Source organism: Corapipo altera, unplaced genomic scaffold (genome assembly GCF_003945725.1).
Source record: "Corapipo altera isolate COAL_440 unplaced genomic scaffold, ASM394572v1 45, whole genome shotgun sequence".
In the NCBI taxonomy this organism is placed as follows: Eukaryota; Metazoa; Chordata; class Aves; order Passeriformes; family Pipridae; genus Corapipo; species Corapipo altera.
In genome coordinates this window covers 2,703,218-2,719,084 of record NW_020884877.1, presented here as the reverse complement: position 1 = coordinate 2,719,084, position 15,867 = coordinate 2,703,218, and the positions used below count along the sequence as shown (strand labels likewise).

At 41.3% G+C, this 15,867-nt stretch overlaps 1 protein-coding gene across 3 annotated transcripts in view; it reads right to left on the bottom strand.

Moving 5' to 3' along the window:
* Positions 1 to 15,867, bottom strand: part of UBE2F (ubiquitin conjugating enzyme E2 F (putative)) — a 66,142-nt gene that overhangs the window by 10,691 nt on the left and 39,584 nt on the right. The window lies entirely within an intron of this gene.

The window sequence follows — 15,867 nt, the reverse complement described above, 5'->3', positions numbered from 1 at the left end:
TGGGAAGAGAGATTTCAAGATGTCAAGGCCTAGTGCAGGGCTATCAATTTAAACAAGGGGATGAGGTTAAGTGGAAAACCCCATATTAGAAAACGGACAGAAATGGGTCCAAGTCCAAATGAAGCTCAAACAGGAGTAAGTAAACAGCACAGCAAGGATGAGACTATGCTAGTTTAAGCAACACATGCATTTTTACAATGCACTGATTTTATAAAGATTCATGGGAAAGATGCATGGGAAAGCACTGTCTGGAGAGCTGTCCTGAAATCTCCTGACATACCTCAGCTGCAGATGCAGCATCAGGGAACCCAGCAAAGACCAAGGGATTCATGAAGTACTGTAGAAATCACCACATTTGGCAAAACATTTCTTACATTGTTTTAAAAATATTATCTTTTTACTGTTTCTAAGGGTATAGAAATAGCTATATCACCTCAAACTGTTCCTCTGACACAGTCCTGGATCCCACAGTAAACTCTTGGGAACCTTCTTTTTCACTGTAATTTCTTGCCAAGAAAGACTGCAACCTCACAAACTTCACATCAGAGTAATTCCAAGATCACGTGGAAGAGGTGAAAGTAGAGAAGGAGAAATCCAGTTTACAGATGAAAACAACTAAAAATGGTAAGAGGTAATCCAGTGAGATGTTACAAAAAAAAGAGCAGAATGCATGCAAGCAGAGCAGCCAGCATGACACTGTATACAATTTTATAATGGGTTTTACAATGCCACTCTTTCTGTAAACCTTGAGAATTAATAATGCAAGATGATGATGAAGCAGTAGCTTCAAAGCCTTGACCTCAATTACTTCTTTAGCAATTTTAACAGCACGTATCTTTCCATTGTCGGGAGTAAGAGCCAGCAGCACTGAAAATGAAAATATCAGAGTTGTACAAAATCACCTAAAAATTCATGTATTCAGCAGTGTGCTCCCTAAGTACTTCCAATGTGGCTAAATATGGAAGAGGAAAAAAGACAACTGCAAGTAAAAGTATGCAGATCTCGTGATCAGTAGGAAGCAATGGAACTCCCTGTGGTGTCTGAGTGGCTTGTGGGTAGTTCTCTTTACCAGAATAAAGTTCTTAGTGTGCAAGAGTCTGTTTGAAAGCCCTCCTGCTTGGGAATGTCAAGCATAATCAGAAAGGGCTTTACAAGACACACATTTAGCAAGCAAAGACAGCAAAATCTGGCCACTTCCAGACTTGGAAATATCATTACTGCCTTCCTTGCCCCCTCCACCTTTTGATACCTTTCATCACCTCCTCCCTCCCAGCAAGAACTGTAGTTCCCTCAGCTTCATACAGCCCCCTTGGGTTTCACCCAGGTCTCCTTGGCACCAGCTGAGGAAGGGCAAAGCTCAGGGTCTGCTCTGAACTGGACATGCCTGTGGAGCCCACCAGGAGTGGGGCCTGGCAGAGCTGGCATGAGAGGCTTTCCTGGAGGCTCACTCAGTCCTCTCTTTGCTGCTGCTGCTGCTGACAGTTTTTGTGACAGCTACAGCAACTGGGTGTAAAGACTCTGCTGCTCTGTCAAATCTGATGGAAATCAGTGTGTGTGTTTAAAAGCTACAGGAATAGAGGGGGAGGCTGGGATGAGGGGACAGATGGATGGTAGCACTGCAGAAGCCTTATTCCTTTACCAAAGAAAGACTAAAAAGCAAAGCAATTGCTAAAGGGTCACTTGAGGGAAGCTCTAAGACAAGCTGATTCAGGACAGGTCAGACAAATAGGCAGCAGGGGGACTGAACCTGCTGAAGTGCTCAGCAGCAGAGTCCCAGTGGAGCACTCAAGGGGTCAACACTGTTCAACATCTTCATTAACGACCTGGATGAAGGGACAGAGCTTGCTGATGATATAAAAGTGGGAGGTGTGGCTTATACACCATCCAGAAGGACCTCAACAGGCCAGAGAACCAGAGAGAGCAGAACTTCAGGAGGTTCAACAAAGGAAATGCAAAGTTTTGCCCACGAACAACACCACCCACCAGCACACGCTGGGGACTGGCAGGTAGCTCTGCAGAGAAGGACCTTGAGGTTCTGATGGTCACCAAGCTGAACCACCAAAGACAACCACTGCCATCCTGGGCCACACTGAGCAGTGGCAGCAGGTCAAGGGAGGTGATCCTTGCACTCCACTCAGGCCTGATGAGACACAAATGGAGTGTTACACTGAGCATAAGCAAGAAAGAACACAGAAATGTTTCTATCAAGACCTTTAACTTGCAGTTACATTAAAAACACAAGATTATTTTCATGCAGCCTGAGAGTTGTCTTGCAAAATTTTCTAGTGTCTCTTTACTCAGTTTTATCATCATCCATCATTTTATATTTCTTCAAATTATTCTGCTGCTGTTATTAGAATATCAAACTGACAGACTCGAAAATGATATTCAACTTTTATCAGAGAAGTGAAAGGATAGAAAACAGAAATCCTTCAAAAACAAGAGTGGCACTAAGGTTGACACATCTATCCATACCACAGTGACACACCAAACATAGGAACATTTTGTTAAAAAGTATAATTTTTAATCTTGGGGAATAGAGGAGGAAAGCGTCAGGCTTGTCAACTCAGTAATTCCTTTACCCTCAGCTCCACAGAAACTCTTTTGTTCTACACCTAATTACTATTATCTCATATTCCAATATGTAAAACACCAGATTGTTCAGTTTAAAATATATGGATGGATTCCCCTCTTTCCCCTACCCAATTACAGTTTTACAGTCTAGGAAACTTTAATCAAAAAATTACTTTAAACCTGATGCGCCTCGCAGTTCTGAATCTCTCCCCACTTACAGGAACTTACCTTATTCACATTAAATTGATTGCTTCTAAGGATAAGGCAAAAGCTTCCTTTTCCTTTTCACCTATTTTAGTAGCTATCTGTAGTGTACTACCTTGTTCAGGAAATTACCCTCCTGATGGCAATCTTTGTTTTTATTTTTAAAAAGATGGGCATTTAATCACACACAAGAAAAAATTTCCTTTCAGCCAAGGAATTATAGCTGAGACTGCCTGTAGAATACAGTCAGTACATCATGGATGAGTGGCCACTCATCATAAGCCATTGCCAAGCCATTCAGAGCAACTCTCCCCTCAGGAGCGCAGGGGAAATGGTTTCAAACACCCTGGCAGAGCCTCTTTTTGTCAGCATGGGGCAGTGCCAGAGGCTCCTCCAGGGAGGGTATCTGACTCCTTCAGCCACAGGAATTACTGCCAGGGACTCAGACTTAAGTCCTGCACTGATTTCCTTGCCAAATGTTCTTCACTCTGTTTATCACAACCACGGGCTGCCTGCAGGGTTGGAGTTTGTAAGACATAAGAGAGAAAAGAGCCAGGATAAGTCTCAGCTGTGACTGCAGTCGGTGCAGTCCAATGCTGATTTAAGCCACAGGCCAAGCTGAGTCCTGAAAATCAGGAAAAGAATTTATTTTGCAGGCAAATAAAAAAAAGCAGAATATCAAACTTAAATTAAAAAATTGGCTGCTTCTTCCCTTGTGCATTTTAGCTTATCTGTGTAACGGGAACCTTTGGCACCTGCAAGTACAAAGGGCAAAACAGCAGAGAAAAGCAGTCTGTCTTTACTCCTTCAAAGCTGAACTTGTCAGAGCAGAGATAAAACAGGTGAGAAAGGCTATCTGTGTAGGAACATTACAGAAAGACTGAGACACTCAAGTCAAAATTAAGGAAAGGATAAGGAACAGAATGCAATTTAAATGTCAGAGTATTAATGCAGGACTAAGAGGATCCAAATGAATGCCCAGCCCCCCACTGCTCTACTGTCCTACCCAGAGAGAATCATTTTCCTCTCTACATCACTACAATTCTCACCAGCAGAGTACCAAAAACCACAATGAGCTCTCCATCAGCATGCTTGTTTCCACTGATGAAATGCCCTAAATAAGAGCCAGGTATTAGATTTCAAACTTAATTTACAGTTAATTGACTCAAATTGATTTAGAGTGAACTGAGAATACCCAAAAATCTCTGGCCCTTGCTACCTGAGCAGAGAGAGGTGATAATGTCCTCATCTGCTTCAAGGCTCCAGCAATTTGGATAACTTAGTCCCCTCCACAAGAAACTATGCTCAAAATTGCAATGTTGCCTGGCCAAACTAGATTTGTAGACACCAGATCCCATTCTAATCAAACAAACATAAGTGTCAAAGATATCTACAAATTCTATTGTAAACCAACATTAACCACTTAATAATATTGGAATTAAAAAAAAACCAACCTATTTTTCTTTAAACCCATTTTTCAGTTTATGATTAAAGATATCAAAATGAAACTATTTACAATGACTGAAATCATTATAAGGAAAATCGATACAAGGTGAAAAGCTTGAGTGCAGCCAATGGAGAAAACCCCCAAATTTGCAGGGTGAAATGTCCATTTTCATTCCTGATGAAGCAAATAAGAGCCTGAAACCAAAGGATCATCTTTGTTGTCACTTGTTACATCTTTCAGGGTTATCTACCTATTTAAACTTTGCTGACAAACATCTGTGAATTTTCAGCATAAAGAGAACATCCAAAAACATGTCCAAACCTGGTTTACTCGTCCCCCTATGAAATGTAATCCCTATTTCTTTTTCTAGAGGGATTTCAGCTCAGGGGTTTGTATGCTCAATGATACTGAAGAATCAAAAGCAGCTGTTGTTTTCTCCAACAAGCACTGTAAGTGCTGTGGAAGTTATAAAGGACTTATTTTGAGTTGAGGGATATGGTAATACCTCAAGCAGTGTCAGAGGGGTGCAGTAATGCAAGAAACCTGGCTCCCTCCAGCTCACATTTCACTGCTGGGGAGCACAGACCCCAACAGGCTCTTCTGGCCAGCAGAACCATTAAAAGTTGCTTCTGTTGATGCAGCCAAATAAAACAGAGTAAAAACAATTGTCCAATGCTGCAGGATAAGTGTCTGTAACCCAAGTACCACTTAGAGTGCCTGACATTGTGGAGAGCACCATCTAATCAGAGAAGTAGTCATGTAATAACCAGCATCCTTACAATATCCCCACATGAGCAAATCCAGTGGGATGCTTCAATAGGGGGCTCTGAATAGACACGGTTGTTGAATTGTTCCTAGAGAACTCACAGAAAGCCTGATTTTTTTCCAGTGCTAAAACTAACATGGCTGCCCCATCCCTGGAAGTGCTCAAGGCCAGGCTGGACAGGGCTCAGAGCAACCTGGTCCAGTGGAAGGTGTCCCTGCCCGTGGCAGGGGGTGGAACAAGATGGTCTTGAAGGTCCTCTTCCAGCCCAAACCATTCTGTGATATTACATGGAAAGTAATTTGGAAGTTACATGGTAAATATTTTACTACTGAAATAAAGATCTTTCAAGACAGCAGGAAAAAATATCCTGGCTTTGTAGATTTTTGTTACTGAATTATTCACACTACTGACAAGGCAAGCAGTCCAAGATTTTTCAAGTCTTTCAAGCTGAAGTTTCCTCTAAAGTCTGCCAACACAGGGCTAGAATCCATAGAGAAGACCCACTCCCTGACAACACTTCATTTGGCAGCTGTAACTAATCCCCTTTTCTCCATTTACTTTGCCAAAACGAATGCAGGGCTAACCAAGGTAATATTTGAAGTCAAGCACCAGCATGGGGCTGGAAAGAAATTCCAGAAAACTCTGTATATCGCTGATCTGCCACTCCCTTATGCCAGATTCAAGAGGTCATCAAATGAAACTCCAGACTCTTCTGACACAAGTTCAGTGTGCTTGACTGATGTGTGTGCAAACTGGCTTTTGTGGCTAAGAACACAAACAAGCAGGATGCTGTCAGACTTCACACTGTGCTAAGAGAGCCAGCAGACCCAAAAGCATGGCAGGGGCTTTTGCTCTGGCTGCAGAAGAGTGTGACCAAGTGCCACAAAATCCCTGCCTTTACTCAAGGAACAGCCAGCACCACCAGGTACTCCACACAAGGTGGAAGATGTTTCTTGACTCCAGTTTTTGATGTGTTCACACCAAAATTCTCATGTGCAGCTTTTGTGTGACAGGTGTGCCTGCATGGGTCCCTCTGAGTTGTTCTAGAGCAGGAAGCTACTCTGCCTCAATAAATTACAAAACAAATCAGATGAAAGCAGAGATTCAAGCAAGCAGCAGAGAGCTGTCAGTCATGGACTGGAGGTTACTGACAAGCACGCAGCAGCCACCAGGCCAGCAACGTGACACACCAGATCCCAGAACTCTGCACAATTAGCAAAATACCAGGTTCACATTGGAGCTCGATATTATATTACATCCCTCCAGTAACAGCAAGGTCCAGTTTGTTTTATCTCCACTCATTTATGCAGGATTACATTAGGGTGCAGTTAACCCAGCAGTCTCGAACAGCTGCCATCCCTCTGCAACCCTCGGTCAGCCTTTGTTCCTGTGAGCAGCAGACAATCTGAATTTGCACCTCATTACACCCCTGGGGCCTGCAGGAACAGTAAATACATTTTCATGTGCCACGATGACAGGGAGGAAGGGCAATAGCTAATGCTGTTTTCTGGAACAGCTGCTGAAAGATCAGTGCAAAACTACAGATCCATCCTGAGAAACTCTGAGTGGTCTCAATTCTTTTTCAACTGAAGGAGAAGCCCAGGGCACCCAGAACTTTGCATATTTAGATGCACGGTATGATTTTACTTGCATTTTCCAAGCTACCACTAAGTGTTCCAACCTGATCCTTCTGCTCTGCCATTAATTGATAAAGATGCTTTCTCAATATCCTGAAGAGGCTGTCAAATAATGCTTTGATCACCTACATTCTTCATTCAGTTGGCTTGACAGATGAAAGCAGGGGTTTATCACTAAAACATTTTCAGCTTTCAGTTTCTTATTATGTTACCAGCCAGGATTTAGGGAACAAACTTTGATACAAGAATGTGCCCATTTTTTAACCCCTTAAAAATAACTGAGTACAACCTCAAAGCACCTAACAGTTGGGTGTATTCAGTGAGGGACTAGAGGGCAGAACTGGCATTCAGCTAAGTGAAAGGCAAGACAGACACGTCTTGGGAGATGGACTTCAGCTACACAGGTCAAAATACATTAAGCTTGTAAAGCTGCGGGGAGGATCACAAAACAGTACTGACCTTTTAAATCCCCATTTGTGTCCCATGAGTAGGATAAAGCCTGCACAGAACTAAAAGATACAATAGTTGTGGACTCTGAACTCACAGAGCTCTGCACTTGCAAACACATGTGCTGCAGTGATGATTTCCAGATCAGACACAGGGTCACTGCAAAGGCTCCCTTCTAAACACAAGTACTCAGCCAGATGTTCCCACAACACAGAGTGGGCTTCACTTGGACCATGTGTGCAGGAAACACCACTTGGTGAAGAAGCAGCAAGCACAACACAGGATAGAAGAGCTACCAAGAAGCCTTTGTAGCCAACCTGCAAACTCAAAAATTTACACTTTAATCAAAAATACTTCCAGCCAATGGAACTGTCAAGTGTGAAAGGTAATTTAGTCAGAAGGCTCTTCAGTAAAATCTGCTCATCACTTAGGAGCACCTGGCACAACTGACACCACTGCTCCTCCAGCACCAGCTCAAACACATTAATAATTAAACATATTTTTAAAGAGCACCTTAAAATAAATTCAAGTAAATGTTTTTGAAATAATTTCTCTGTTCTAAGGCAAATTTTCCAGCTGTCTTGAGTCATCACTAAACCCTTAGCATTTGAATTTAATAATTATAAAAGCAACGATCAGAATTCTCCATATATCATTGTCACTGTTTGAATACAGAATTTTATAGGGATATGTCTGGAAACTGGAAAAATTTCCAGCTGGCTGTGATGGGAAACTATTTGCAAAGGCAAAAAGCCTGACAAAGAGAACTGGGCTAAACATAATGCATGAATGAATTAAATGAGCATTATTTTTTAAAAATTCCTCAGGGAAAGCATTAAAGAAAACAGTTTGCCACTAAAAACCTTTGGAGTGCATTCCCTGGACCCAATCCAATAAAAAGACAAGCATTCAGATGGAAACATGTTAAAAACTTGGGTAACAGAGAGTTGGTATTTGACTTCTGACCCACCCACATGCTTTTGCTACTCTGTAAAATAAAACCATTTCAACTGTTCTCAGTTTAAGGAACACTGCCCATCACAGGAACACATCATTTCACATAATTCACAAGTATCTGAAAAATAAAATGCTTGTTTAGCATTTTTTTATATTATATAATATAAAATATAATATAATATAAAAAATAACATAATATTTTTATATTATATTTTTATTTTAGCATTTCCAGTGCTTTTTACCACAAGTAGTATCTCCTCTGAAATGTACAGTGACAAGATGCAGCATCCATGGACCATGAAATTATTTATTATATTTTATATAATGTGTCTTACATTGAAGTGTCTTTTACAGAATCTTGGATAATTTTGGTGACTACTATCCAAACAAACTGTTTTGCACCCAAATTGGCCAATGATCATTACAGATCAGTGGTTAATATTTCTAATTCCCAGACAGATTTACTTCAAGACATTTAACTGCTAAGAGATCCAGCAAGCAGAAAACCCATGAAGAACATCTGCAGGAAAGATTTTGCTTCCAGCTACACAAACCCAATTAATGTAAAGCTGAAGAAATGTTCTTGCAGGTCACTCAGTCTCCATTTATGAAGAGGTGAACCAACCCAAATGCTTAAAGCAAGGGAAGTTAACTCACTAAGTGATGCTCTCCCTACAGTGGTCACGATACCTCTGCCCTCAGGCTCTGCAGCCTCAAGGAATTAAACCACACTGGCCCTGAGTTTTACACTAAATCAAAGATAAAACCTCCAGAAAAGCAGAGTCTAAGCAGTTTGGAGGTAAGGAAGAAAAATAAGCAAGTTATAAATAAGAATCCAGATGAATGAAGCAGATGCTTCATTCCTTTCCAACACAGATATTGAGCTGGTGTCTCAAGCAAAGGGCAGCAGTTCACATTACTGGGTTGTTTCAATCAGCAAAGGTCTACGTTGAAGACCTGTAAAAGTCACTGCCAACTGCTCCTTCTATTTCTGTTAAGTTAGGGATGGCTCTGGAGAAGTGGCAAGGGAAGAGACCTGCTCTCTTCTGAACAGGAAGAGTCCCTGCAGAAGCTAAGTACTCAAATGCCTTTGATGTAAAAATGATAGCAAAGAGCTAGTATGACAGAGAAACAGAAAAGTTACTGTAAGATCACTTAAATTAATTACTTTAAACCAGAAGACCTGGGGAAGAAACACAGATAATGAATTTTTTTTTTCCAAACTTCCGAGTTTAATTTTATTTTGTGTTACTGTTTGTCTGCTTAGAGGATCCAACAAACCTCTGACACCCCAGCATTTATATTGTGCTTTCCATTCAGATGCATCAAAGAGCATTTCAAACAGACTGATCTTCTGAGATATGAAACTACATTAATAGAAGATGACTAACTTCAAAGTGACCAATGACAAGAGATAAAGAAGAATCCAAATCTGAAGACATTATTTAGTTTCAAATGCATTTCTTGAGCTACCCAGAAAAATGGATTTTCAAGGAAGACTTAAATCTAAATGTAATTATGCCCTTATTATGTATAAGCACAGAAATAAAAAGCCAGGAGGATAAAAGTACAGCTGAGCATGACATTATTCTGGAAGAGTCTTTAGAAGGAGCAGATCTGAAATCATACACAGGCAGTGAGCTCTGGCACTTTTTAACTGTCTGAAGGAATAATCAGTCTGAGGACAAAATTACTCAGAGATAAAAGATCCCAAATCTGCCAGCTCCTGTATTTAGCACCTCGTGGGATAGCTTGGAAAGGAAAGCACAGGGCTCCCAGTCTGTGTGACAGATTGGTTTATAGTGTTAGATAAAACCTGAAGTGAGATACAAGAACAGAAATCCCCTTCCACTTTGAGAATGTGCTTCCCAGGCCAGACTTAGCAAACTTAGTAGGCTCTTAGTAGACTTAGCTTCTGATGGAAAAAGACCAAACCCACAAGCAAAAGAAAAAAAAAAAAAAACAAACCAACAACTTAGCAGGGATGAAATCATTCTTGGTGCAAAAGAAGTTTTACCATTCCAAGTTTCTGCTGGGTTTTGGAGGCTCCAGAACTAAAGAGAAATGAGAGATGCAGAGGGACAATTTGGGTGGCAATTCAACTCATTGTGCTTCCAAAGGGATGCCTAAAGATCTTCTACAGACACATCTGTATTTGTTCCTTATTTGTGCTCATTACTTACTTACAGACCTCTTGCTGACAACCTTCTCCGTCAATGACTCACCTGTTTTCACAAGGTATCTGGTCCAGGCACTGCATATTGTCAGGTGCTGCTGGTTCTTGCCCAGTTGCCCAAGGAAGGGTTTCACAGAATGGTTTGGGTTGGAAAGAACTGTAAAGTTCATCTCTCCCACCCCCCTGCCACAGGCAGGAACACCTTCCACTATACCAGGTTGCTCCAAGCTCTGCCCAACCTGGCCTTGAACATTTCCAGGGATGGGGCAGTCACAGGGCAAATGTTTGAGAAATTAAGATTGTTCTATAAAAATCCTGAACTGTGTGCTGTTTAAGGACTCTAAAAAAACTGCACACAATTATGAAAGGTTATAAAAGCTCTTCAGTGAAATATGAAATACATAGACAGTAACTGTTCCTAATTATGAATGGAATTTCTAATGGAATTAGATTAGCGCTCTCACTAGTAAAGATAAGGCAACACTCCTCAAGTAATTCAAGGAAAACGTTCATCCCAGAAGATTCATTAAAACAACCTCCAAAGACTGCAAGCAATTGAAAGGAGAGATTTTTTTTTTTAAGCCTAGTTTCCTAAGGAACTGAGGCTATGTAGGGCAATTAAAATCCTAAGAGGAAACCTTAAGAGGCAGCTTCAGATTTCATAATACCATGAACATTATAAATTCATCTCCACAGAAATAACCCTGAAAAAAACCCCTTATTTTCTTTATTACCAAGAGAAACCTTTAATTAAAAAAAAAAAAGTAAAGAAAAAAGAATCACAAAAGTCAATCCAGAATCAAACTCCTCCACACAAATCTATGCAAAATAATTCAGTGTTAAAGTATCAGAACAACAGCTCCAAGCTTGGCTACTAAAGTAGCTATGAAAAAGGCAGGGAAGCAATTAATACTCCCTTTCCTGACACGAGCAGAAGACAGAGGGGGGAAAGGCAAAACCAAGACCCCTTTTTTGCACAGGGTTGGTGTGCCACATGTTTTTTAAAACCAGGTAGAAATTGGGAAATGCATCAAAGCAGGTACAGATCAGGACAGCTGGCACCTGGACTGCATGCTGGAAGCAGCAAAATGACCCCTCCACATCCAAGAGCAACTCGATGCCACTTAATGATGAGTCCCACAACAGCCCCCACTCCTCTGGCTGGGATGAGCAAAGGGCTGGCCACAAAAGTGAGGCATTAATGACCTTCTTTGATCTAATGATCACCAGAGCCCTGGAGGCAGCAGTGAACACCTACCGTTTAGTGCATTCCCGAACTTCAGAACTGGAAATTTATGTCACTGCTTTCCAAGGAGCATGCAAATAAAATCAGGACTCACTGAACTAAGTTAAAAGTTTAAGATGGATTCTTGGCAAACACACACTTATTCCCATTAGACTGCTCAGCTTTGGTACTTCAGAGCTGCAGGTAAATACAACAAGCTGGATTTTCTCAAGGGTAAAAAACTCCTCCTGGAGTGCAATCTACCTTACTCATTCCCAAGGACATGGCATGAAGTGTTTCTAGGCACTGAATGCTGACAGATGAGAAGATGGGAAGGTCATGCAGGGAAACAACACAGGGTGATGTTACTCAGCTTCTACTGAAACAACTCCAGAGCACATGGATGAACAAGTAAATCAGTATTTGTTCATCTGCAGCATGACCAAATGTGCTTTAGCCTTTTAAATTGCACCAAATACAAGGTAAATACAAGTAAAACAGGACACAGCATTAGCATTCCTCATATAGCAGGTCTAGGTGAAAAAGAAAGCTAAAGAGTATTTGAAAACACATTTCTACTTTAAGCCACATGAAGAATGCAATGAATCTTCCTGTTGTGTGTTGTACATATGGCTCTGAAACGTTTTTTGGCCAAAGTAAACACTACTAGGAAATGTAAGGGCTTTTAAGGGCCCCAGAGAATTGCAATGTCCTGAGGTAGTATCTCAAAACAACCATGACAGATGGACATATGGAAAGTATTCTCTAGATTTCAGCTAACAAATCACAGACACTGCATCCACAAGCACCTCTAGCTCAGGAATACACAAGTCCTGAACTACTAAGCTCATTTGATTTTGCATGACCAAGTTATATCCCTGTTCCTTCAGCATTCAGCCTACCTGGCTGCCACAGAGAGCAAGTCAATAAAGTTCTGTTTGTTCACTGTACAAAACAGCAAATCCTACACTTTTTAGCTCATTGTTTTTAAATGAGTAGTCACTAAAACTTCAACACTTGCTCATTGCTTTGGAATTCGTGGAATTGATTCAATTGACAATTAATGGCTCTGGTCATCCATCTAATTACTGATAGGTTGATGTCTCTGCTAAATCCAAAGCAGTCTCAGCTCATTAACTAGTAACAGTTTCTTTAAATTCAACAAAAACACCACAAAACTGCTGAGATAGTATCAGTGTGAGAAGACTGAACACTGGGAAACACCTTGATTACTTTACACAGAGACATCAGTCATCCTTTATTTCAATTTACTGAGCTCTAAACCAAGAGAGGATGATTGATTATCTTCCAGCGATTGTGACCTAACTGCAGAGCAACGTGGGTACCAGGAATGTTCCAAAAAGTAGTGCCGCAAAAATGAACAATGCAAACTTCCCCTAAGCTGGAAACAATTATGAGTTAAATGAAGGTAGAGGGGGGAAAAAAAAAAAAAGGCAAAGGGAACCTACAATTTTATCTGCACGCTTTATTAAATGCCAAAAGTCACAGCGAACGAGTTTGCAAGAAGATTTCAGCTTAAAAACTGGCTGAGTGTGGAAATTGGCAGCAGATCTACAGAAATAGAGATCTGTTGAAGAGGATGCAGTCAACATGCCAAATCCACTCTCTGGAGGGGCCTGCATGGGCTGGAAGAAAGGCCAACAGCCACCACAGGAGGCCCAGCCAGGCCAAAGATAAAGGCCCACTGCTGGGACACACCCAGACCCTGCATGGGGACAGTCCCACATGCTGGGCTGGGAACAGCACTGCTGGGAAGGCCTTGGCACGAGGAGAGGTGGTAAAGAGGAGAAGGCCTGGGGGGGACCTAAAAAACAGCCCCCAGCAGTGATGAGACAGTTACCAAGAGACATGAGAAGATGACAAGACAACATGAGATTGAGTTCATAAGGTGGAAGGGGGGACATGTCACTGCCTACATGGAGAAATATTACCATGTGGGTACCTAAACTTTGGAACATCCAACATCCCTTGATGACAACCATAAGATAAGCTCACAACAGGCAAAACTGAAGCCTTACAAACTGGATCTCAATAATGAGGAAATCACCTGACCAGTCCCACTGAATGCAGACAACTACAGGGTCCTACCTCTGCAAAACCCTGCCACACAAAATGGCAGATAACACCAGCTGTCATCAAAAAGGTTTTTTGACAAAAATAACCAGTTACAACATAGGTCTCTAGAACACTTCTGGTAAGAAGGTAGTTTTTTTGGATACAGAGGGTTAGGAAGTCTGAATGTCGAGATAACCTCTTTGTCCAACATTTGTGGAAACAAATGTTGATGACTCTGCCCAAATTTGTTGTACAGCCTTCCAAAAAGTTATGGTATCTGGTAAAAAAGTTTATGATTAAAGCTGCATAAACAATCATACGTACTCTAAAAAATAATTTGTATAAAAGACTTGATGCTCCCTGGCTGAAGGAAGTTGGAAGGGACCAAGTTCAGTAACTGGAGCTGAAGTTGATCCTGGAGGGCTGGAAGCTGAAGGTGTACTCAGATCTCAGGTAAGAGAGGTTAATGAATTATAAAACTCAAGCTCTGAATTTTGCATCATTTTTACATCTTAGAACAAGGTTGCTCCCTCAAAAGTCACAACTGTGAGTTCAGTTATAAGCCGCAGATTTTAATGCAAAAATGAAGAGGTCCCTTACACAGGAAGGGATCACAACTGTCCCTTCTAGCCTGATCTAACACAAACATTCCAAGCACAGCTGTTTTCTAAGAATCAGTAATAAGGATTTGATATTTCTGATGTGACTTCTTCCAGCATCTGCAAGGCAGGAGTCATTTGTGATGACTTAAAACCAGCCTGTGTAACTGAACAAAACCCAGCATTTTCAATAGCCAGAGGCAAGGTCTTGGATTAACTGTTAACCTCTTGGGCAGCCACATTTAGCCTGGAATGTCAGCAGAGGGACTCCATGATTTCAAATCTGAAATTATTTCAGTGAAATACTGAGTCATCTCCTCTGGGAGAAACACAGGAGACAGTTTGAGGTACACGTGGTTTGGCTGTTCCATGCCACACACTCCCGTGCTGTCAAGGTTCTCCTGCAGCATCTGTCGGACACAGATGTCTCTATACAAAACTGTTTGTATACAGATACATTTGCACATCTGTCTGTACAGACACTGTGCATGTGAGCACAAGCATTACATATACACTACTTCTGTCATTGATTACACATGTAAAAACACCCCAGGGAAAAGAAAATTAATTAGCATTCCTATATTAATCATATGGAGCATTTCAAGTATTTTCTTAAGAGCCAGGATGGGACCACTGCAGTCTGACTCTACAACAAAGTGTTTATATGCTACATGACATCTACACCAGAGAAAGACAAAAAGCTAACTCAGGCTGCAATTGCATCCTCTGAGCGGCCTTTTCTCTCCCTTGCATAATTTATTCTCTCCACACAGGTATCATTGGTTTTTATTGATGTTGCTGTAAGATGTACTATGGAGAATTCAGCACTACCTGGTGCTGTCACTACCAGTGAAACAGCTCCACTAAATTCGAATAAGCTCCTAAAAAGAGTTAACATGGTAGAATATGAATTTTACAGATGCCTGGGAGGAGAACTCTTAGAGTTTACTAAATAAGAAGTGCTTGTTCCAAAAATATTTGTAATTCAGAAGAGTGTCAAAAACCCACTCAATTTCCTTTTCACTTCTTCCACAGCTGCTGTTACCTGAAAAAGCCAAACAATTCTCATGCTATCAGTGTAGCAGGACCTATTTTGAGCGCTCACCTCTGGTTTTGAGGGAGGTGTGTTTTACAAATCAGGTAACATTCTTCCTTCCTGTGGATTCCCAAAATTTCCAACATCTGAGCAAGGCTGAGAGGTGCAAGACAGCAATTTCATAGCATTTCATCACCCTCTGGGGAGTGGACACTCTTTGGGAAGTAGCCTGGCTATTCTGAGGTGTAACAATTTACTCAAAGCACTGATAAGCTACAAATTTTCCCAGCAAGAGTGGAGAATAATTCAGTCTAACAATGCAAACAAAGAAAATTATTCAGCCTTCCCTACACTGTTTTTGTTTCCCATGTTGTACCCCCTCAGTGACCAGTTCAGTGTTTTACGGCTTGGAAGGTGTCCTGGGAGGTGATTCTCCCCCTCTGCTCCACTCTTGTGAGCTTGGAGCAACCTGGTCTAGTGGGAGGTATCCCTGCCCATGGCAGGGAACTTGGAACAAGATAGTCTTTAAGGCCCCTTCCAACCCAAACAATTCTATGATAAAACAAAGCCACAAAAACCCCTCTCTTTCAGAGTAGGTTTCTAGAAATTTTTTCTCACTATATGTTTACAGTCTCATCCCAGCCCTGCAAACACTGATAAATACCAGAATAGCTACAACATCTCATTAATCAAAAAACAGCTGGAAAGATGAACTTGCAATCC